The sequence below is a fragment of the Delphinus delphis genome, chromosome 16 (assembly GCF_949987515.2).
Source record: "Delphinus delphis chromosome 16, mDelDel1.2, whole genome shotgun sequence".
In the NCBI taxonomy this organism is placed as follows: Eukaryota; Metazoa; Chordata; class Mammalia; order Artiodactyla; family Delphinidae; genus Delphinus; species Delphinus delphis.
In genome coordinates, this window is record NC_082698.1 from 69,659,557 (window position 1) to 69,682,620 (window position 23,064).

At 40.1% G+C, this 23,064-nt stretch overlaps 1 long non-coding RNA gene and 1 other non-coding gene across 2 annotated transcripts in view; one reads left to right on the top strand and one right to left on the bottom strand.

Moving 5' to 3' along the window:
- Positions 1 to 23,064, top strand: part of LOC132440000 (uncharacterized) — a 137,100-nt gene that overhangs the window by 108,852 nt on the left and 5,184 nt on the right. The window lies entirely within an intron of this gene.
- Positions 22,849 to 22,955, bottom strand: LOC132440087 (U6 spliceosomal RNA). Its single transcript, XR_009522498.1, has one exon. It is a non-coding gene; the product is annotated as a U6 spliceosomal RNA (small nuclear RNA).

The following is a 23,064-nucleotide window of genomic DNA, read 5'->3' on the forward strand; positions in this document are numbered from 1 at the left end:
GGAGTGGTTTTGCTGGGGACAGATCCTTAGATTTGCTAAACCTCATGATGAATGAAAAGTAAGTAGAAATAAATGCCTAGTTTAGGGGTACTGCGAGAGGGCTCGATGTAAACTTTAGAGCTAATAATAAAATCTTCTGGGAACTGATTTTTTTTAATACTATTTGAGATAAAGAAGTTATGTTTTCTAATTAGATTCTCTTCACTCTTACTGATATATTGGAAAGTCTTTCAGGCCTTGAACCTTATATTGATTCACTATTGCAAAGTTGCTCAGCTTCTGTCACTATAATAGTAATAGTTACTATTGTTTCTTGAGCATTCACTTTTTACCTAGCATTGCACTAAGTTGAAAATATGGAAGTACTAATTTACTCACAGTGGTCTAAAAAGACAGTGGTCTTTAAGGAATTTTAAAATATTATTTGTGTAAGTGAGGGATTTAGAAAGAGAATCCAGAAAATGTCAATGGTCAGTCTTTCTATGCTAGGTTTGTAAATACCAAGGCACCCATTCAGTGAAATACTTTCTGAATATCAGACTCCAAGGTGAAAAAGACCAAAGTTGTTCAAAATATAGGAGCAACACTGACATTCTATCATCCCTAAGATTGTTTTTTACTATGGAAGATTCTGAGGGCTAAGTCAAGGAGAGTATTGGCTCAAATTCCTCCCGGAGCTGATGAACATATGTCTTGGGCCAAATCACAAAGGCAATGTGGAAAACATGAAAACTGTTCTCCTAAAATATCTTCTATTTGCCTCTCAGCATCCAGCAGTGCTAATCTGGGCAAAGGCTTACCTCCTCGTCAACAGAGCCCATGTTCAAAGGGCCATGACTTCCAGACTTGACCAGCATCTGCTCATGAACAATACTACTAGAAGCCTAATTGGCAGCAAATCACATATAACCATTCTAAAAGATAGTTTTCTAAAAGATCTTCCAACACTTTACAGACAGGAAAGCTGAGATCTCAAAAGGTGATTTGTCCAAGATCACAATGTCGTTTGTGACCAACTGTAACATGACCTTGGGTCTCCTGTTCTTTCCTCTACATCAAATCTTCTTTTTTTTAAGTGTCATTTTTGGATCTCAATATCATTATTGGAGTCTCTGTTTGCACAGGGTACTAAGAAAAAAAAGAAGCAACAACAAAAAAATAACAAATGCACTTAAGCCTCTCCAGTTAAAATGGCAGAATGGAAAATTTATCAGATGGTTCTTTTTGTGAAACCCTCTTTAAAATATTACCCATTCTTTATTCTTATATCCAGAAGCTCTTTCTCTGTTATGCTTTGTCCTTATCATTGAAAGATTATTTTGTGGCACATACCCTTAGACCTATAAATTCATCGTAAACATACACTCCAGAAAGTATCCTGGGATCTACAGTGGGGCAATGATTGAAACCATCAAAAACAGGATATATCCATCAGTAGGGGACCAATTTTTAAAATTACATTAGAGATATACATAGACTATGTTGCTGTTAAAAAAGGAAAGGAAAGGAAAGAAAAGAGAGGTTCAGGACATATTGTAAAGTGAACTAAGAACAGTATGCATGTATGTAGTCTGGGTCCATGTGGGTTTGTTTTTAAGTGTTCATATACATACATATATCTTTGTTTCTGCGTAGAATATTCAGGAAGGATACCTAAGAGCAGTAGTGTTTTCTATTAGTAATGCTATTAGCATCATTACTTGATAATAATTTCACAAGTAATAAGAAAGAGCAGGCAGGGGGAAGGCCATTGTGTTTTTCAAAATCTGGGGATGTTGGTCAAAATCAATAGATTTGTTGACCTATTTGTAAAAAGTTAGTCCTCCCGGGCAGGGCTGCTGAAACTGCAACCAGGGAACATAATAGAGACAGACAGTGAAACACCTGACTTTTACCAACAGCTTTGGTTTTCCCCCTTGGCCAAACACATTAAGAGCCATTTAAAAAGGAAACACTATAATTACACCCTACATGATAAATAAAAACAGCAGCAAAATGATAGGATTAGACTCTTAATCCTTATTACCACCTACTTAGAAGGCGGGTGCGACAGCCACTCATTCGGGAATACACCTGAGGCCACACCTTATTTGTCATATTACATCTTGTTTGTCAGATACCTTATGCTTGGTGTTCCAGCGCAAAGGAACGTAACCAGAGAAATTCCACCCAGCAAGCTCTCCAGCTGAGCTGAGTATCTGCATAGCCCCAGAAACTTTGCTGGCGCCTCTTCTTCCTTCCCATTTGGCAGCTTGCACTTCGGTGGTGAGTGATGCAGGATTGTGATGCAAGAACACTTCCTGTTCTCTCCAGAGCATTAGCTTTATGGCACATAAAGCTTAAAAGATAGGAACTTCGCAAGGGTCCATTCCATTCTATTTATATTATATTAGTTATACTATATTATATATCTTAAAATAAGAAGGGCTTTCACCCTTGTTTTCTTGGGAGAAGCTCATGGAAATACAATCTTTGAAACCCTTTTTCAAAAGCAATTTCAGGTCTGTAAAACAAGAACCTTAAAACTGTCTTTACTTTTTTATCTAACAGTTTTACGTCTATAATTCCATCTCTATCAAATCATCCAAGAGATAGACAAGATTTAGGTACAAGGATGTTCTTTAACTTTTTATTATCACAGTGAAATCATTCTTTTGTTGAATAGTAAGAGTTAAATCAGCTACAGTAATTCATAGGATAGAATAATATAGTGTCATTAAGAATATTAATGACAAGATTCATATAAACTATGCACACACAATATCAGTCTAATTTTTTTATTTATAATGTTAACTGTTGCTCTTTCTGAGATTTGGCATGATTTTATGCTTTCCTGTACTTTGTAAGTTTCCTTCAATGACTACTTCTTTCATTACCAGAAAAACAAATGTAAAAATGTCACTGATCCTCATAAGAGTTTGCTCAGTTTTTACCACCTGCCCTTTGAGAACTGGTGATTGGCTCCAGTCAGCCCTCACCTAGGAGTTGGCCCACACTCACCATAACCTTAGCATCACCTCATTCTAAGCATGCCGGCAGAACTGAGCTGGAACCTGAGTAAGCCTCAGTGGTAAGCAGTGCTAGTGCAAAAACACCAGCACTTTACCTTTTCCCCAGTTCCAATTATGACTCCTAGTAGTAGGCAAAACATCCAGCTTCAAACTCTCTTAGTTTCTGATAGGCAAAAGAGAGACAACAGCCCCAAACCCATCGATAGAGAAGAAGTGCATTTCTCCCCCGACGTTATAAGCCAGGTATTGAAACTTTCAGAAAGGTTAGAAGAATGGCACATTTGATGTTACAATGTCCCCAATAAATTGAACTGTGGAAAGCTAAGATATGGATAACCAGGGAGTCACACACACATAAACACACACACACACACACACACACACACACACACACACACACACACAGTTGAAGAGTAATAAATTGACTCCCAACTTGTCATTTATCTAACCAACAGTTAGATAAATTTGTTCATCTTCTAGTTTATTAAAAAGGTCAAAAGCTAGTTCTATTTGTTGTTTAGAGTAGATCCTCATTTAAGCATTTTGTAAAAGGACATCAGAAGGACTCAGAAATCCCTAAGGAAGTTTATCTTAAACAATTTATTTAAATGGCAGATATGCTTATGAGGTGTTACGGAAGGACCCGAACAAATTTTTTGCCCAACCCAATAATTCGGTTTTTAACACAAGCCACTTTGAGATCCTCAAGGCTAGGTGCTTGAGGATCAGTATTTAATAGCAATCAGTATTTATTTAGTCAACACTAGCAATGTGTGAAACAGTATTTCTCAAGTGGGCCAAGGCTGAGATTGGGGCATACACTATTGGACATGCACAATAGGCAACATGATGACAAGCACTCCCACTTCTCACTCTGTGCATCCACAGGTTTACATGGAGGCTGGGGAGATTCCTGGGAGAACTCAGTGTCCATAACTAGAGCTGACACACAGAGGCATTTCTGGTTGGAGACAGAACCAATTGCACAGAGAGACAGAGAATGCAGAAACGTGCTAGAGCCAGTTCCTATCAGTTAAAGAGAGCCCAGTGTGGGCCTCTCTTCCCAGCTCCCCATTCGGTGACTGTGCGTTGGTAGTCATGAAATTGGCCATGGAGTGAGCATTTACAGCAAGGAAAATGGCAAGTGCTATAAATTGGGGCCTTCCTCACCCCTACCCCCCAAGCCAGTTATAAAACATCTACTAGCACACCACTGGGAGAGCCTCTGAAAGAGAGCACATCTAGGGAAGGAGATTCTGGAGTGACAAGCCACATTCAGCATTACTCGAATGAGTTTCAGCCCCACCAATCCTGGAGACCACTGTGTGCTCTGGGAGGGCCCCTCTATGGGCCCCTCTAATGTTGGGTTGGAAGGAAAGGGCATGAGACCCAGCATCTTTGAGTACATGTCTACATCCCATGGGTCTTCTAAAAATCTAATATTTCCAGTCTGTCAATAGTACTATCAGTGTTCTCACTAAAGAGCTGGGGTAGAAGAGGCCACATAAGGTGAATATCATAGTATCCATGTCTCAGCATGTTTCCTGCTAGGTCCTGTCTCTGGAAAGACCAAGGGAATTAATCACATAGGATCAATCACAGAGCAAGCCTGGTGAGGGATAGTGTAAAAACTGGTTCTCTGCCTTAACCTGTGGTGGAAGCTACAGAGTTCCTGTACCACCCTTGATTTTCCATCACACTGACCTCTGTGATGTTCAAATAAAGTGAATGCAGAAATTTTTCATAAGTTTAGGTCTTCCATGGCTGATTTTTCAGCAACTCTGAAGACTGTTCCGCAAGAGGGAGGCTCTGATCTATAGCACTGGTACCTACCACAGCAACAGAGCCAAGGAGCTGCCTCCTAGCATCTGTAGAGTGTTAGCAGAGAGGGACGGGAGCCATTTCCCTCCTCGTTTCATAGACTGAACAGGAGCAAATGCAGGGTGATTAGTGGGGGTCAGCATTCCTCTGGGGTAACACTGTGAAGTGAAATAGCGCAGTACACAAATTACCAAGGCAGGATGTAAAAGGAAAATTACAAAGTGTTATGGGAGCACAGTGGGGAAATAGTGTTTCCTGCTGGGAGACATCAGAAAACTTCCCAGGGGGAACTAATATTTGAACTGGGACTTAAAGGCTAAATACAATTTCAATAATAGATATGGAAAAAAGGGAATGTTTGGCAAAATGTATTGTAGGTTGTGAAAACAGCATAGACAGAGTACTACTATATTGTTTATATTGTTCATTTTCTATATACTATGATGTTTGGACATCTTACAAACCTTTCTGGCTGAGTAGAGACTGCCTCTCCTGGGGCTAACCAGTAGAGATAGCAAAAGACCCAGCTGCGAGCAGGCCTTTGACATGCAAATTTACCATTCCAGAGCCCTACCTCCTCTTCTGGCCCCTACACCCGTGGAGGCAACATTCTTCTGCTTTAATCATCTCAGGGCCAAGTGCCAGGCAACCAGGGACCACCACGAAGGCATAGAGCCTGCCAAAGTTATTCAAACTAGCCAATCCTAAACTATCTCCCCTGGCCGGCCTGGCCTTTCCCAGGGAAACCCCTTAAAGGCTCTAGTTCTGGCTTTCCTCTGGCTCCTGTCATCTGCCAGCTGATCAAAACCTGGTGTTCCTCCCATGGCCCTGCCTGGTGTGGCGTGCCTCTGTCTCTAGGATCAGTCATTATAACACACTTGCTTTTCCTGAGCTTCTCCTGTGCCCCTCTTGTGACCACCTCATAAAAGAACAACGAACTACTATAAAGGAAGAAAGTTCTGGGTATGTTCAGGAGACTGGAACTTGGCCTGTGCATGTTTAGGAGGGGAGACTGAAGGGCAGTTGACTAGATCATGGAGGACCTGGACTGCTATGGCGACGAACAGACCACAGAGGCATCTGAACGTGGAAGAGGCAGGTGCAGAGCTATATTTCTGGTTAGTGGGGCACTGGACAAGGCTGGAGATGGGAAACCAAAAACAGCTGGAGTCATCCAGATAAGCATGCATGGAGACACTGAGAGAGAGAGGGCGGGGTCAAGAACTAGACATCAGTGACATCATTAATAAAGGAAGTGAACTACATAATCAGGATTGGAGACAAAGATGAAGAGTCTGGTTCTTGAATTACAAGAATAAAACCCCTGTATAGGCTTTAGCATCAAGGGAGGGATTCATATATTTTGATTTTGACAGGTTACCATTACAGAGTCAAAATGAAAACCTGGTTGTTTTGACCTGCACTTCTTTTATTGTAACAGACTTGAGCATATCTTTATTCATTCATTAATTCAACAAATAATTAATTCCTACTTTGTTCCAGGTACCAGTCTGGTGTGAGGGATATAGCAGTAAGCACAAGAGACAAAGCTCCCTGAGCTTATGAACGTTGCCTTCTAATGGGGAGAAATGAACAATAACCAAATAAATAAGAAAAAAAATAGTATAGCCAATAGTTGTAAGTACCAGAAGAAAAGTAAAGTGGGGAAGGGGAATAGGAAATGCTGGCAGTCAGGGGAGCAATTTTGAATAGGGGATGCCTCATAAGAAAGTGACATATAAGCAAAAGCTTCATAGGTGAAGGTGTGAATGTAAAGGATAGATATCTGGGGAAAGAGTGATTTAGGCAGATGAAACAGTAAGCATAAAGACCTTTGGCGGGACCATATTTAGCTCCCTCTTTTAAAATATAAATTGAGAATTTGTAGTTAGTACTCTGAACTGTCTGTTCATATGTATAGTTTCTCTTAGGTTGCCTGTCATTTTCTTACTGAATTCTAAGAGTTTTTTGCCTGTTAAAGAAATTATCCCTTGCCTAACATATATATTACAAATATTTTCCTCTTTTATATGGTGAGTATATAGCCATATGTACCTGTATGAGCGTGTGTCATATTTAGACACAATTGCTGCACAGAAGTATTCAATTTTATGTAATAAATTTATCAACCCTTTCTTTATTGCTTATAGGTTTTTTGTCTTATGTAGGAAGGCCATCTCCACTCCAAAAATTTTTTTAATTATTCTTTTTTTTCTTCATTTAATTTTAAGGATTAAAAAATAAACATTTAGAACTTTGATCCATCTGAAATTTATTTTGTAATAAGTGAGGTAGGGTAAGTTTAAAAAACAAAGGACTCTTGAAATTGAGAAACTTCCAAGACCCAAAAGGATGGATTTCTAAATGTAATATAGCAAGAAGGTTGGGTTGAAATTAGTTGGAAAAGATTCTACTAAAGTCAACCTTCACAGACGCCACCAGCTATTCTCTAGCATCTCACTTCCCAAAGTGCTTCTGTGGCACTCTAGTACCACAAGATGACTACAGGTATCCAGCAAAAAAGTTTTCCATGTTAAAATAAGTTTTATAAACTTGGGATAATTATTTTTTAACTATGAACAGGAGCACTTTGGGCCACAGAACCCTTGTTTCATAAGGCATCTTGGTAACCAATGTTTATATCTGCAGCAGTGGTTCCTAGACTTGGTTACATCAGAAATACCTACAGGAATATTTATAACCTGCTATTGAATCTATTCCTGATCAACTGAATCAGAATATGTAGGAATTTTTTAAGCTTTCATTGACTGGTATTTTAGAATCAGTAGTCCAGAGCAGCCCCTATCAAACTAGGTTCCACTAGAGAATTAGCCCTAAAGAGTATTATTTGAATGACAATTTCCTCAGTGATTCCAAGGATGGGACATAGCTAGCTGTGTTCTTGATGCTCTTGATGCATAGGAGGGAAGTTAATTCATTGTGCACAATGGATTTCTGAGGGCATCACAGTTTAATTCTCTCCCAAAATCCAGGTTGAGAGGAGCTGGTCTACAATATTATGTAATAGGTGCAATAGAGCTAGATATGGTGCTTGCAAAACAAACAAACAAACCCCACCCCCTTATACTTTACTACCTCTTCATCTCGTTTCCCTTACAAACAGAACATTAAATGTTGAATTTGATAGTAAGGATGGGATCAAAATTAAACTTGGATATAGGCAGACTCACTCCTGGGCTTCTCAAATTAATAGAGTTCTCAGAAATTTGGCTTGATCGATCATTTTTTTTGTTGTTCTTTCTACACATAATAATGTTGATATGGTCTATTATGAAAGCTCATTAATAACAAAAAGTCATTTGTAAATAGATCTCATTTTTTTCTTTATCCTAACATGTCCTTATCTTGTTTATAATGCCTTCCACCAGTGTCTCAAAAGAAAGTGTAATATACTGCCGACTCCCTGAACTTCAATGCAAAATTAGGTACATTCAGTTTTGACAGTAAGAATGATTTTAATAATCTGAATAGCCTAATGTGTAATCATAGTGCAAATATCATGCTTATTATCATATTTTTTCTCTTTCTAAATCAATGGTTTGGAAGCTCAAAGACTGCATTTCATTATATCCTAATTGGATTCACAGAGCTGTGATCTCCTTATAACCCTAATCCCTATTACAAAATGGAAAAATCATCACTAAACTTGATTTACCTCCTTTTAGGTAATGTCACCTACATTACCCTCATGGCAAGGGTTTTCTATTAAAATTTCTTTCTGAACTACGAAGTCTAGTCCTTTAGAATAAGCAGGAAGAGCATATCTTACATTCTAGTGATTAGTATAAAAATTTAACACTTTCATTCCTGGCTAGCAAAACTAACATTCTGTCAAAGTCTAAATTATTAAAAATCACAAGCCCCACAGTAGATTTTGTAAAGCACTATTCCTGTGAAATGCTCTGCAAAGAAGGGTTCTTAAGGTCAAATAAGTTTAGGAAATGCTGAAATTCAAAATGTGTCTCGGTATCTTATCTCCTTGAGAATTCCTGCAGGTTTTTTTTTAAGTTTCTATTCAAAAATCTTCAAAATTATTAGACCAGAAATTCTTTTTGAGTATCTTATTTAGTGACGTCCTACAGAATATAGTTTGGAAATTGCTGAGCTAGACTAACATTTATGGAACATCTACTATATATGTTAGTTCTCACAAGTTCATTTAACATTGTCATAAGTCTCTTCCTAGCTAACATGTTGTGTGAGACCATCCATGAGCAAGGCCCAGATAACTAGTCATAGGGAACTCCTTCTTCAGTCAGTCATAGGGAACTCTTTAAAAGACCAGAGGTATGAGTTGAGCCAGAGATGGCAACGACAGGAACAGGTGCCCTGGGAGCTTGAGCCTGCTGCTCACACAACTTAGTTTAGTCTTCAACATCTGCTGACCGTCAGTCTCAGAGATAGCTCTTTCTCTTCCCTGTGATCACGGAGTGCTCTACGAACATCCGGTTTTATGGTTCGATGGATGAGGTAGTACCTAAGTCATGATGGACTACTTAAGTTGCATGTTCATATGGTGATTTGTTTCAGCATTCAGCCTCTTCTAGGTCCCAGTAGAAAGCTAAGAATTATTTCATAAATGCAGAATGATTATATTCAGAAGAGGGCATGGCTTGGCTCTCAAATCCTAAGGATATGCACTCTGATTCTCCTAGAGCATATCTCAGAGCTCCCTACAGCATCTCCAGCTGCTGGCTCTGCTGGGTCATAACACTCGAAGCGCACAACAGCTTGCACAGCAGTCTAGACCAGCTGCAGAGCTTCTTTTATTCTAAGCGCGTTCAAAGCGGGCAAACTTACAGGTCATCACCTGTACTGTGTCAGAACAGCACATTCAAATGTGGTGTATGTTGCCTTTAAAATCCAAAGAAACCCATCAAGCCTTCCTAGTGATAAGAGTATAAGGTATAGCAATTTGTCTTCCTTTTTTTAGGAGATAACCACATTTCCCAAGCCACTCAACTAGAAGTTTCACCAAGATGGCATACCTTGAATTTTCATGGGGTGTTTCTCCCACCTCCAGCTTGCAAGTATTTTACCAAGGCACCTAAAGTACCTGTTACTTCCTACTTACCTGGTCCAATCAGCATAAGTCATCCATGTAATGAACTAACACACTGTACTATAGAATGGTGAGACACCTTTGGTTTCTGTGGACTAGTTTATTGCAAAAACCCAGAATGTTGACATAGCTCCAAATGAAGATGATGGAAGTATAGTGCTACCCCTGACAGATGAAAGCAAACTGCTTCTGGTGTTTTTTGCTATTCAGAATAGAGGGGGGAAATCATTATCCAGATCAATAGCTAATACCAGCTGTTGTTCCTGCAAGGAGTCCACACCTGTAACATCTGCAGTAGTAATTGCAATAATCCACTGTCATTATTCCAGATTCATCTGTATTCTGCATGGACCAAACAGATGAGTTAATGTTGATGTGAAATGAATCAATGGCCCTGCAGCTTTCGAGATTTGACAGTGGCAGTGATCTTTGCAATTACCTCAGGGATGTAGTATTAATTATTGTATACTATTTGGGGGAAGCAAATCTATGGACTTCTACTGGGCCTCTCCTATCACAAAAGCTTTACTGCAAAGGCGAGGATGCCAACGTGGGGATGTTTCCAGTAGCTGATTAAATCTATTTCAATCATATTTTCAAAGATTAGCACAGTATGGCTTTGCAGACCTCCTAGGCCAACTGCCATGTGGATTTAGGTTAAAATTCCATTTTTCACCTCAACTCCAAAGCCCCTACTTTTACTGATAAAACTCAAGGGCCTTTTGGGTCCTTGGGGTTGTGTATCAGCTCAGAGCTCTGAGAAGTAAAAGAGACTTATTCAGAGAAGTCAGTCCTGAAGAATCTGGGTATTTTACTTTGCCTACTGTGGATTAACTCTGGTAAACAGCCACAGATTCCTGTGGGAAAGGCTAATAACAGATTTACAGTACATAATTGTGCCAGTGTTGCAGGATCCTTGATCAAGTTGACTAGGTTCCCCTCCATTCACAGGGCCCTGTGAGCTGGCTCAGGTTGGAAATTGGGATGAGAACATGGTTGTCAATGACTTAGATCTCTGGTACCAAACAAAATGGCTGCCCATCTATTTCAGTCCAAGGGACATCAATAAGGTGCTACCAAAGGTGTCTGTGGGTAAAACCATTCTGATTACAGTAACCACATATACTTTGTCTCTGGAAGTTAAGTCATCACACTCATCACTAAATTGTATTATTTTTGTCATTTGACACTAGTAATAGCAAAAAACTGAAATCAGTCCAAATGCTCATCGATAGTAGAGTGAATTTTTAAAATAGTTGTGGTGCATTCATGTAATAGAGCATCTTACAACCATGAAACTGAGTGAAATGCAGCACGTATGAATCCTAAATAAAGAAATGTTGAGAAAAGATTGATCACAAAAGACACAGTAAAACCTCATTGTTTAAAAATTTCTAAAACAAAACTAAAGAAAGTATTATTTGCAGGGACTTGAAAATCCCTTATAAATGTTCTGTATCTTGAGCTGGGTAGGAGTACCTGAGTGTTCATTTTATTATTTAAAAAAATTATTCCCGTATATTATATATACTCTTTTGTATGTATAATGTAGTTAACATTTTTAATATAAAATCTATTTATTTTTTAGTTATTTATTTTTTAGTTATTTTTACTTGTTGAAGCAGTGTTTCTTTAAATAATTGCTAAAATTTATTGAGCTCTCACCATATACCTGAGATTGTGCTAAATTCTTTACGTGGGTTATCTACATTAATCTTCACAGCAAGTCCTTAAGGTAGGAACCATCACTATTTGCACTTTATATATATGCAAATGAAAGCATAGAGAAATTAACTAATTTGCCCAAGGTGACATGAGTAGTAGATAGTGGATCTGAATTTAATCTGCCTATACAGCCCAAATCAGAACTAGTACATACCATCTTTAAGAATGACACAGTCTGAGATTGGCCATGAAACATATATTACACAATTTTTGAGGATAAATAGACTGCATCAAAGCAGAATACATACATTTGCTGCTGGCTTTCCTTTCATTAGAAATATTCATCAGCGTTGAGTCTTTCATCGTTATGTTTGAATATCACCACTGGAAAGTAGACCACTAAAAATCATTCCTAACTGTAATTATGTTGGTTTCTACTTTTCATTCCTTTAGTTATTTGTGAATTTTTGTCATTACTTTCAGTTTTACACGTTTAAATTGGTTTTTTATTATGCAAAACATTTACATGATTCCAAAATCAAAATCATAAAACAAAGTAATTCAGAGAAGTCTTCATTGTATCCCTCTCCCCTCCTTCCTGTTCTCTCCCTCCCCTAAGAAAGGGAACTAATTTTTTAGTTTTTAGTTTATCTTTCCATTGTTTCCTTTTACAAATATATATTTCCTATTATGTCCTTTTTCTATTTGCACAAAGGTAGCATACAACACACAATATAAATCCTGAATCTGATTTAGGTATTTTTTTATAGAGAGATGCAGTGTAAGAGAAAAGTAAGTTTCTGAAGAAAAGTAAATTTTTTACTTGCTCTCAAGGAGCTTCAAGTTTAAGAAAATTAAGAGACTCAGATTGTCCTTCTTTCCCTGCTACTCTCTAGGTGATTCTCAGAAAGTCATGATATCAATCCATATCTCAGTTTCCCCAAGTATAAAATAGGAAGGAGACTAAAGATCTCTAAAGTCCTGTCCATCTTTAAGGCAAAAATGCCGCAACAATGTCTGAGTTGTGGATGATGAAGCACATCTAGCTTAAGTTAGGTAAATAGTGTAGGGGTTCAGAATATGTCACCCCAATCTATATGCCACTTTGACATATTGATTATTTTGAGTAAAAGTACTTGAGAAACAGCTGGTGCAAAAAGGATTCTCCTACCCTTTTGTCCCCCTTAAAGATAAATCTTCCACATCAAAGTTACACTCCCTGGGCTTCCCTGGTGGCGCAGTGGTTGAGAGTCCGATGCAGGGGACACGGGTTCACGCCCTGGTCCGGGAAGATCCCACATGCCGCGGAGCGGCTGGGCCCATGAGCCATGGCTGCTGAGCCTGCGCATCCGGAGCCTGTGCTCCAAAGCGGGAGAGGCCACAACAGTGAGAGGCCCGCGTACCGCAAAAAAAAAAGAAAGTAAGTTACAATCCCTGTACCAGGAGGGTAAGAGGCATCATTGTCACCAGAGTCAGGGAATTAACGGCCAACAAGGCTGTATTAAACAAACCTTGTTACTTCTTCATCATTTTACTACCCCTAGCCCAAAACCCATTGTCTTGTCATTCTCCACAAATTTATTGTTTCTTTGTGTGCTTTGGTCACTATCTTTGTGGGGCTCTCATATCTATACGTAGCTGTATATGTATTTAAAATTGTTTTTCTCTTGTTAATCTGTCTTTTATTACAGGGGAGTCTCAGCCAAGAACCTAGAAGGGTAGAGGGAAAATTATTTTCCTCCCCTGCAATAGCTCTGAAGCATATTAGCAAATGTCCCAAGGTTTTGATTGATATGAGATGATTTTAATTTTCTCTCACTTTCTATGCCAACCCTTTAAGGTAAAGGCTGCAGGAAATATCTTTAGTTGAATGAAACATGGCATTAGCAAAGAAATGAGATGGACATTTTGTTCATGTTTAGAGCAGTTTCTATTTATGAAAGACTAATGAATGTTTTATCCACTGGAATCATTACTAGTAATTTTTAAATGACTGCTATGGCACAAAGTACTAAAACAATCTACTCCAAGCTCTTCAGACAGGATGCACAGTAATAATCAGCATTAGGCTGATGTATGAATAAACATTATAATGACGCAAAATGAGGAGAAAGAATAGTATGTTTACCTCAAGTAGATTCAAGGAGTTGATGACCAATGCTGGAAATTTTTTTTTTTTTTTTTTTTTGCGGTACGCGGGCCTCTCACCGCCGCGGCCTCTCCCGCTGCGGAGCACAGGCTCCGGACGCGCAGGCTCAGTGGCCATGGCTCATGGGCCCAGCCGCTCCACGGCATGCGGGATCCTCCCGGACCGGGGCACGAACTCGTGTCCCCTGCATCGGCAGGCGGACCCTCAACCACTGCGCCACCAGGGAAGCCCCCCAATGTTGGAAATTTTGAGGAACAATTTAAGTGGTCATTTGGTAAACAAAGTAAGTACATTTATTGAGGTTGATTCTCTTGAGTAGAAATACATATTTTAGGGCTTCCCTGGTGGCGCAGTTGTTAAGAATCTGCCTGCCAATGCAGGGGACACAGGTTCAAGCCCTGGTCCAGGAAGATCCCTCATGCCATGGAGCAACTAAGCCTGTGCACCACAACTACTGAGCCTGCACTCTAGAGCCCACTGAGCCACAACTACTGAAGCCCGCGCCTACAGCCCGTGCTCCGCAACAAGAGAAGCTACCACAATGAGAAGCCTGCGCACCGCAACGAAGAGTAGCCCCCTCTGGCCGCAACTAGAGAAAGCCTGCGTGCAGCAATGAAGACCCAACTCAGCCAGAAAAAAAAATAAAAAAGAAATACACATTTTAGTATTATTTCTAATAACTATTGTGCTAATAAAATAGGTCTATTAGATCTCAGATCATCTGAAATTCTCTGGATTACTGAGCTACAGAGGGACCTTGCCTTCAAGGGTTCATATAACTGGTTTGAAGAAGCACATCAGACCAGTGATAACCTCATACTGTGTGATTACTGCACATGTCTGTTCAACTTCCTTTTCTCTCTCTCCCCTTCTCTCTCTTATAAGATTTCAACGTGAATAGGAAAAGTTTATTTTGAGCTGTAAGTTGCCATGTAATATTTCAGGATCCGAGGCCTCGCAAAAATCTTTAATCCATTATTTTTCCTATTTTCTGTCATCAAAGGATTGGAAGTAATAGGCTCTATTTTCAAGATATCAGACGTTTGCTTTTTGGATTCAGTATTAGGAAAACATGGTAATATTTCAGATGAAAAGCATTCTTTAAATAATGAATATCTAGAGGAAATACTTCCTTTTCTTTTGTTAGGTGAACATTACTTATGGATACAAAAATCATTCTTCCACCAAAAATGATTTCTTACATTTGGCTCACTCTGTGTTCAGCTTATACTGTTTTAATTTCATAATAGTGTTTTCCTGGTAATCTTCCATCTGATCAGGTGGTAGCCTAAAACACTTGATCTGTGTTGGGAACCTCTGCTGGGGGAGGGATTGAGAGATAAGCATGGCTCAGAGCTGAGGGTGATCCAAGAAATAGCATCCAGAGTGAAACCAAAATGAAAAGCCAGAGAAATTATGTGATCAAAGTGTCAACCCAAAAGGCAAGATAAGAATATTCAGTTCTGAGGGACTTTCCTGGTGGCACAGCAGTTAAGAATCCACCTGACAATGTAGGGGACATGGGTTCAATCCCTGGTCCGGGAAGATCCCACATGCCACGGAGCATCTAAGCCCATGTACCACAACTACTGAGCCTGCGCTCTAGAGCCCGCAAGCCACAACTACTGAGCCCGCGCCACAACTACTGAAGCCTGCGTGCCTAGAGCCCGTGCTCCACAACAAGAGAAGCCACCCCAATGAGAAGCCCGCACACCGCAACGAAGCATAGCCCCCGCTCGCCACAACTAGAGAAAGCCCGCGCGCAGCAGTGAAGACCCAACACAGCCAAAAATAAAATAAATAAATTTCATTTTTTTTTAAATGGCTAAATTTCTCAAGAGGAGAGAACTTCAGTTCTCTGGCATCTGCAGTCACTTTTTCCCTTGGGGCATATGCAAATTATAAGAGATTGTCAATCTGAGATTTTTCCAGACTGCTGTGAGGAAGAAAAACCAGCAGAGATTTGAATGGTCTTGTGGGGCTACAGAGGTATAATTAAAGGCTTAAGGGACCTCAAACACAAAACCCTCAATATACCTGACATTTGCAAATTTCTGAAGTTGTGAGGGCAGGTGATTAAAAAGCTAAGCAGAAAACTTCTGAAACACTAACATGTTTTTCATAGACTTATGGTACTGGGGAAACAAAGAGTAGACTTCAGGACTTGCAAGCTATGTCAAAAACTTCTGAAAATCAGAAAGAAATTTTCTGCTGTTTCATAATGCTAAAGAGACACAAACTAGACCTGCCAGGAGAAGGGAGACCAGTGAACACACCAGACATTTACTGATAGTTGAGAAAATCCTGAAGGACAACATCTTAGTAACACAAGTCAGAGGCAGACTGAACCTTATCAAAACTAAAAGTCAGCCTCAATGCAGTTCATTCCCTGATTGGTTTAAGATGATCAATTTCAATTTCATCTGCCTAGCAGAGGAAAGCATAAACCCACCATGAAGAAATAAAAAGTCATTTGGAACTATATAATTTTTACACACAATGACCAGCATTCAATAAAAAAAATTCTAGACATACTGTGATTCAGGACCATATTACTAAAAACCACAAGAAAAAACATTCAATAGGAATAGAACCACAGGTGACATACACATTGGAGTTAGCAGAGAAGGACTTTAACTATGATTAATATGTTCAAGAAAATAGAACTTTAAAATGTCTATGTCTAATATGTTCAAGAAAATTGAGAAAATCAATTTTAAAATGGAGAATTTTTCAGAGAATTATAATCTCTAAATAGAATCAAATGGAGATTTTAGAATTTAAAAATATAATATATGATATTATGGGTTTAATAGAGCTTAGGAACAGAAGACAGGGGACTTCCCTGGTGGTCCAGTGGCGAAGACTCTGCGCTCCCAATGCAGGGGCCCAGGTTCGATCCCTGGTCAGGGAACTAGATCCCCCATGCCCTAACTAAGAGTTCACATGCCACAACTAAAAGATCCCACATGCCTCAACTAAGATCCGACACAGTCAAATAAATAAATATGGGGGAAAAAAAAGAAACAGAAGACAGGATTAATGAACAGCAAAAATGATCAATAGAAAATGCCTAAATTGAAGCACAAAGAAAATAGGAATGGAAAACATAGGATAAAACACAAAAGATATGTAGGACACACTGAAAATGTGTAATACACATGAGCCCCAGAAGGACAGGAGAGGATGATGCAAAAGGAATATTTGAAGATATAATGGCCAAGAATTTTCCAAATGAAGAACGATAGCAGCACACAAATTTATGAAACTCTGCCACAGATTCAAGAAGCAACCATCAGCAAAATAGATACAAAGAAAACCACACTGAGGCACGTCATGATAATACTGGCTGAAAATCAAAAGGCAAGGCAAAGGAGAGAATCTAGGTTTACAGCAAAGGGCCAGAAATTGGAGAAAGGCCAGAGAAACAGAAAAAAAGAAGCTGGATTACTTGGATGATCCACAGAGTGGTACAGTTGACAAAGTATTTCAGAGATAGAGGTGAAAGCTCTCAAGAATAAAGAGACAGGCTAACTTTGAGTTTTACTTTTAGTTCACTTGTGCTAAGAAGCCTAAGAACAATAATGAAATCCCACGCAGTTTTTACACTAATTAATTTGAGTCACAACCAAGTTTTTTCTCTCTCTATTATATCCAAATAAGTTCATTTATATAATTTATTGTTTTCTAAACACTTTAAATTTCAGGAAGGGTTTGCTTCTTGCTGGGTTTCCTGAATCTGTGAGGACTGCTGTCCCCAACTCTCTCAGTCAGGAGCCCAGGCTTAGAAAAACGGAGCCAAAGAAAGGAAGACCCAAGAGAGTATATCAGTACCAAGGGGGACTTTTCCCCCTTCTCTCCTTTTCCAAGAGTGAATCAGAAATTCTAATAGGGGATGATGAGGAAAGGGCCAGTAATTGCATATTGAATGGCTCCCCATGTATTTCTGTCTGCCTCCTCCCCACCCTTGCCCTCATTAAGAACCACTTCTCTATATTGGTTCGAATGAATCCCCCAGAGATCCTATTAAAATGCAGATTCCAACTCAGTAGCTCTGGTGTGGGGGGAGGGGATCTGGGATTCTGCATTTCTAACAAACTCCCAAGTGATGCAGGAGATTGCTTCACAGACTACTTTGAAAAGCAAGGTTTTAGGTGACCCCCAAATCATCTAAAATTGGCCACTCTGGCTGTTAAATGTGTACTGCCTTAAGATAGATCTGAAGTTCTCCCAAGAAGGTGGCTGGGGGTGGCAGCGGGGAGGCCAGCAGTCAGTGATTGCAATTTTGAAATGTTTACCAAAGTATATTCTGAACACTAACTACAGTAGTTGCAGAAGATGTTAATACATGTTCCTGAGAGGAAATAGTTCCATGGCCAAATAAGTTTAGGAAGCATAGTACACTTTTCCCCCTCTGAGAGATTCACGATGCATATTTGCATTTTAATGATTCTGAACCATCTGCAGTAGGGAAACATTTAATCTGATAATTTATTTAATTAACCATTAACACTCTGAGAACTAGTGTTCCATGGAATAAATTTTGGGATATGCAGCCATACAGAGCAGTAGCTGTCAAACTTTGGTGTGTATCGGAATTAGCTAGAGAGCTAATAGAGAACACAGATGCTGTTACTGAACCAAACTTGGGTCCACTCACCCACCAAGCAGCAAAGCCAATTTACTGACACTGGGTTGTGGTAAAGTACAGTATTTATTGCAGGCACGAAGCAAGGAGAACAGGCAGCTCATGTTCAAAAGACCCAAACTCCCTGATGGCCTTCAGGGAAGGGTTTTTAAAGGCAACATTTGGAGTGAGGGCTGCAGGTGCATGACTGTCTTCTGATTGGTTGGTAGTGAGGTAACAGGGTGGTGTTTTAAGAGTCTTAATCATCAGCCTTCTGGTTCCAACCAGTCTGGGGTCTGAGTGCTTGCAGTCACCCTCCTCTACCAGGGCGGGGGTCTTAGTTTCTGCCGAACAACTCAAAGATATATATTAGATTGTTATGTATATTCCTTGAGGAGGAACTAGGATTCTGTCTTATCATTGAACTATTATCATTACTTATCTTGCTTAATTGCTTTTCCTTTGTTTCTGCATTCCCTCACTTCCCTAATTAGTAACTGCTTGTGTCTGGCTCTTTGGAACTCAGGGAAGGCCTAGGAAACAAAGCCTTTTTCTACAAACAAGAAATGGGGGACACGGGCCCCACAGGGTCCTGCTCAATTTCATTGCTTGGTGAAGTTGGATACATCCTAGACCTTTGTATTTTCACCAAATTCCCCAAGTGATTATTAGTCCCACTAAAGTTTTAGAATGACTGCTATAGTCATCTCAGAGGAGTTTCTGTTACCAGCTGGAGAGGTAGGGTTGCCTGTTAGCCCAGCTTCCCTTTTGCAGGAGCCTATGTTATCCCTGGGAGGACCAGCATTGGCTGCAAACTGCCTTCATCTAAGGAAGAAGAACATTTAGACCAGGTGGGGCACCCCAAAGATTCCTCTCTATGTTCTGTTGTACATACTGCAGGGATTCCTCCAAGTCTTTTCACTGTAACCTCCCAGTCATCAGTGGCTATCCATTAGCCTTGCTCCAAATCAGAGCTCAGGAGAAGGACTTTCTCTCTAGAACCAATTCACTGATTCACTGAACAAATTTTCATCAGTCAGAATTTTGGCAGTATTCAATGAATAAGATGGACAGGCACTCCCACGAGGCAGCGGTAGGGAACAGACAATAAACAAGTAAATGAATAATTTCAGATAGTAATCAATGCTGTGAAGAAAATAATGTCACATGTTGGGAAGCGGAGATATTGAATAATATCATCTGAACTAAGATGGAACTCTGTGACTGAAAAACGAAGCAGGCAACTCCATGAAGTGCAATTATGAAGTTTATTGTGGGTAACTTAACATTCAGGCAGGCAGGATCAGGCAGAGAGATGATTCAGAGGCACTCGCAGCTGCACTCCGCATTGCCAAGGGGTACAGGGGGATATAAAGGGGCTAAGGATAAAAATAGAATCTGACTACCAAGTAAGAAGCACGTCCACACCAACTGGAACTGGGGGCTTTTCCTTCCCCCTGGGCAGGGGCAGGTGTCTCATGACCATTAACCATCTGCGTCAGCAAAAAGCAGTCTTCAAGTTTTCATATCAGTTGAAGGTAAGGGTAAAAGTTGATAGGGAACTCCTCTGGTTTGGTGCATTCCTTGTGAGTTAGGCTAAAGCTCAGTCACTCAGAAAAAGAGATGGGGTAGGACTGTGGGCCTAAGATGGAGCTGACAAGATGGTGCCAGTGTGGTTCAGCCACATATCATGGGACGGAGAATGACTGAGTCAGGGATTCCATTTAGATACTATAGTCCTGTAAGACTGCAAAAGTCCTAGGGCCAGTCCGGGTAATGTAGATCCCATTCCAGAAAGTGACTGGGATTGGCCTTAATGGTTCAGAAAACTTCACCAGCTACCCCAAATATATCTGGTTAGGAGGCAGCCTATATCCCTTGTACCTACTACAGTGACTGACTCATAAAGGGCCCCCAGTGAATACTGGTGAATGGTTGGCTGGCTGGCTGGCTGGATGGATGGATGGATAAGTGGATTGTTGGATGTGTAGTTAGTTCCAGTGATTTTGACAAGATCTCTTTGGTGAGAACTTAAAGCGGGACTTGCTGAAGCTATTGGGCCAAACTGGGCATTCACTTTGAACAGCTCCCTTCTAAATGATAAGGCAATGGTGAGATATGCTATACCTGACCCTGAACATATGTGGTGTTCTAAGAGTTATGAGGCTGCCTTGGGGAAGTGACGACTTGAAATCTGAAGGCTGAGTAGAAATTAACCAGGAGGAGAAGAAAGAAAAAGGCTTTTCAGGCAGAAAGCATAACCCAGCATAACTGTGGTGCAGCGGGAGAGCAGGATACTGGTGAGGCTCCGGAAGGAAGCTGGTCTGGAGAGGGGTGAGGAGAGGTGTGGGGCTAGAGGAGGTGGGAGAGGTAGGCCAGAGCCAGAGCCTGCAGGCAAGCTCAGGACTTTGTTCTGAGTCCCAGTAACTAACTGTGTGTCCACTCATTTGCCTTTACCCCCCTGTAAGCTCCTTTGTGTTTATGCTAGGGTGTCCCTCACCTAATAAGAAACCCAGTTCCTTCTACCAGCCCTGTGTTTAGGATTATATTAGTATAAGAAATTTCAGCTGTGGTGTCAAGTTACAGGCGGACTTAAGTAGGGATAAAAATAAAGTGGTACATTCTTGAGAATAAGGGAAGTGGATGCTCCCCCTTGAACAAAGAGGAGGGATTGAGACATATAATCAGCTCTTTCTCTATGATATATCTGACCAAGGTAAATGCAGTGCCCCTCTCATCAGTCAGCAGACTACCAATTTGAAGTATCCAAAAATGTGTGCACTAAACTCTAACACACTTAGATCTGAAACTCTGGAATTCTTTGGCAATTTGGGGTGGCTCTGTTATAAAGCAGGGGCTGTGTAGAAATTACGGAGTGGTGATATTTATATCCTCCACAGTGGCTTGCATTAAGTAGGTGCAATAATTGATAATAAACACTAAGCTGAATTTTAGGACATTGAGAGCCACTGTATAATCAACAAATGCATGCATTTAGGACCATTATCTGGGACTTTTGTCAAGGAAGAGGCACAATGTTTTGAAAGAGCCCTGGCCAAGATTCATGAAGACAATATTCTGATTCTTGCTCTGGCTCTGTCATGAAGGAGCTCATGGCCCCTGGACAACTCTTTCAAACCACCATAAGCCCCACCTTCATTGTAAAATACGGTGAAGTCATAAGTATTGTTACAAGAATGGCAAACGTTAAGTATCATCAAAATTATCTGAAAAATGTGTGAGGAAGAAAGTGCCTGAGGAAGGCGCAATCCTGCAACCTGACACACCCCACCACCTCTTAGTAAGTCCAGCATTGCCTATTTCTCCCCCAGTGTTGGAAACAATTGCTGTTGACTCAACTGAACACCAGATGAAGTGGTTGGCTTGCATTGAGGAGCCATGTTGTAACAAAAAATGTACCTTCTCTTTAAACACTAAAGCTACATTTCAGTGAGGTGTGATGCTTCCTGGGAAGCACCTGGTTCTGACTGAGGTAACACTGCCCACATGTATCTCTCTCATCTCCCCAGCTGCTGTTTCTGCATCTGTTAAGAGAAGAAAGTGATACCTCCTTGTCCCTACCTACCTCAAATGCATTTTATGAGGATAACTGTGGATACGTGTGTAAAGTCCAAGTCAATGGGAAAAATCTCCAAAATCAATTTGTCACGTCAGCGCTGTTTTATGCAGCCAACATTTACAATAATGCAGTATCACACATGACAGAATCCCAGGGCTACAAGTGTTCTTCGAAGGATCCTCACTTTTCAACAAGGTGACCTACTCTGTGTTGCACTTAGACATTTTTCCTTTAATAACTTACCATCTGCTTCTTTAGAAATTTCACTCACTGTCTTAGTAATGTCTTTTGCAGCCATAAAAAATAAGTATTCTTGCCTGTGACAGCACTTCAGATTTTCAAGGAAAGCAGCTGTGTCTCCTCTTCTCACAGGACATGAGTACCAAAGCTTTCATTCACCATCCCAGATATATACAAAATTTATTTACCAACGTCCCTATTACAGGGCAGACAGGAGAGCCGGGCCTGCCTCTGTGTGAGGTTCCTTGAGTGGAAAAAACTCATTTCTGGTTTGGAATAATGGCTGCAAACCCAGAGTAAATGTATCATAGGGCAGGTTGAAGATCCCTTTCTTAAATGAAAATTTCAGATTTGTGCATTTTACTGATACCAAACATGGACAAAAAAAGAAAAAGAAGAAAAAAAGAAAAAAATTCACCACCTTAATTCACCAAAAGGAATCCAATTTCTGAAGTCCGCCATCTTTTAAATATTTGAAATGTTTCCAGGGATTGTGTTTAGGTCATGCATGCATGCCATCTCTGGAATTCATTTTTCAAGGATCCAGGTTGAACAGAATTGAGATATGGGGATTTATTTATGTTTTCTAATGCCCAGAGATAATCAAGAATGCCACAGTTATTTCTCAAGAACAATATGACCTGGTGAACCCATTAACCTTTTTTTTTTTTTTTAAATATGGAACGCTTCACAAATTTGCGTGTCATCCTTGCACAGGGGCCATGCTAATCTTCTCTGTATCGTTCCAATTTTAGTATATGTGCTGCCGAAGCGAGCACCCCATTAACTTTAACAAGAGTAGGCATAAGAACAGACTGAGGTCACCTCCCTAACAACTCTAACAGCTTCTGAACAAATGGAATCCCATAAATTTTCCTAATTCCGTGG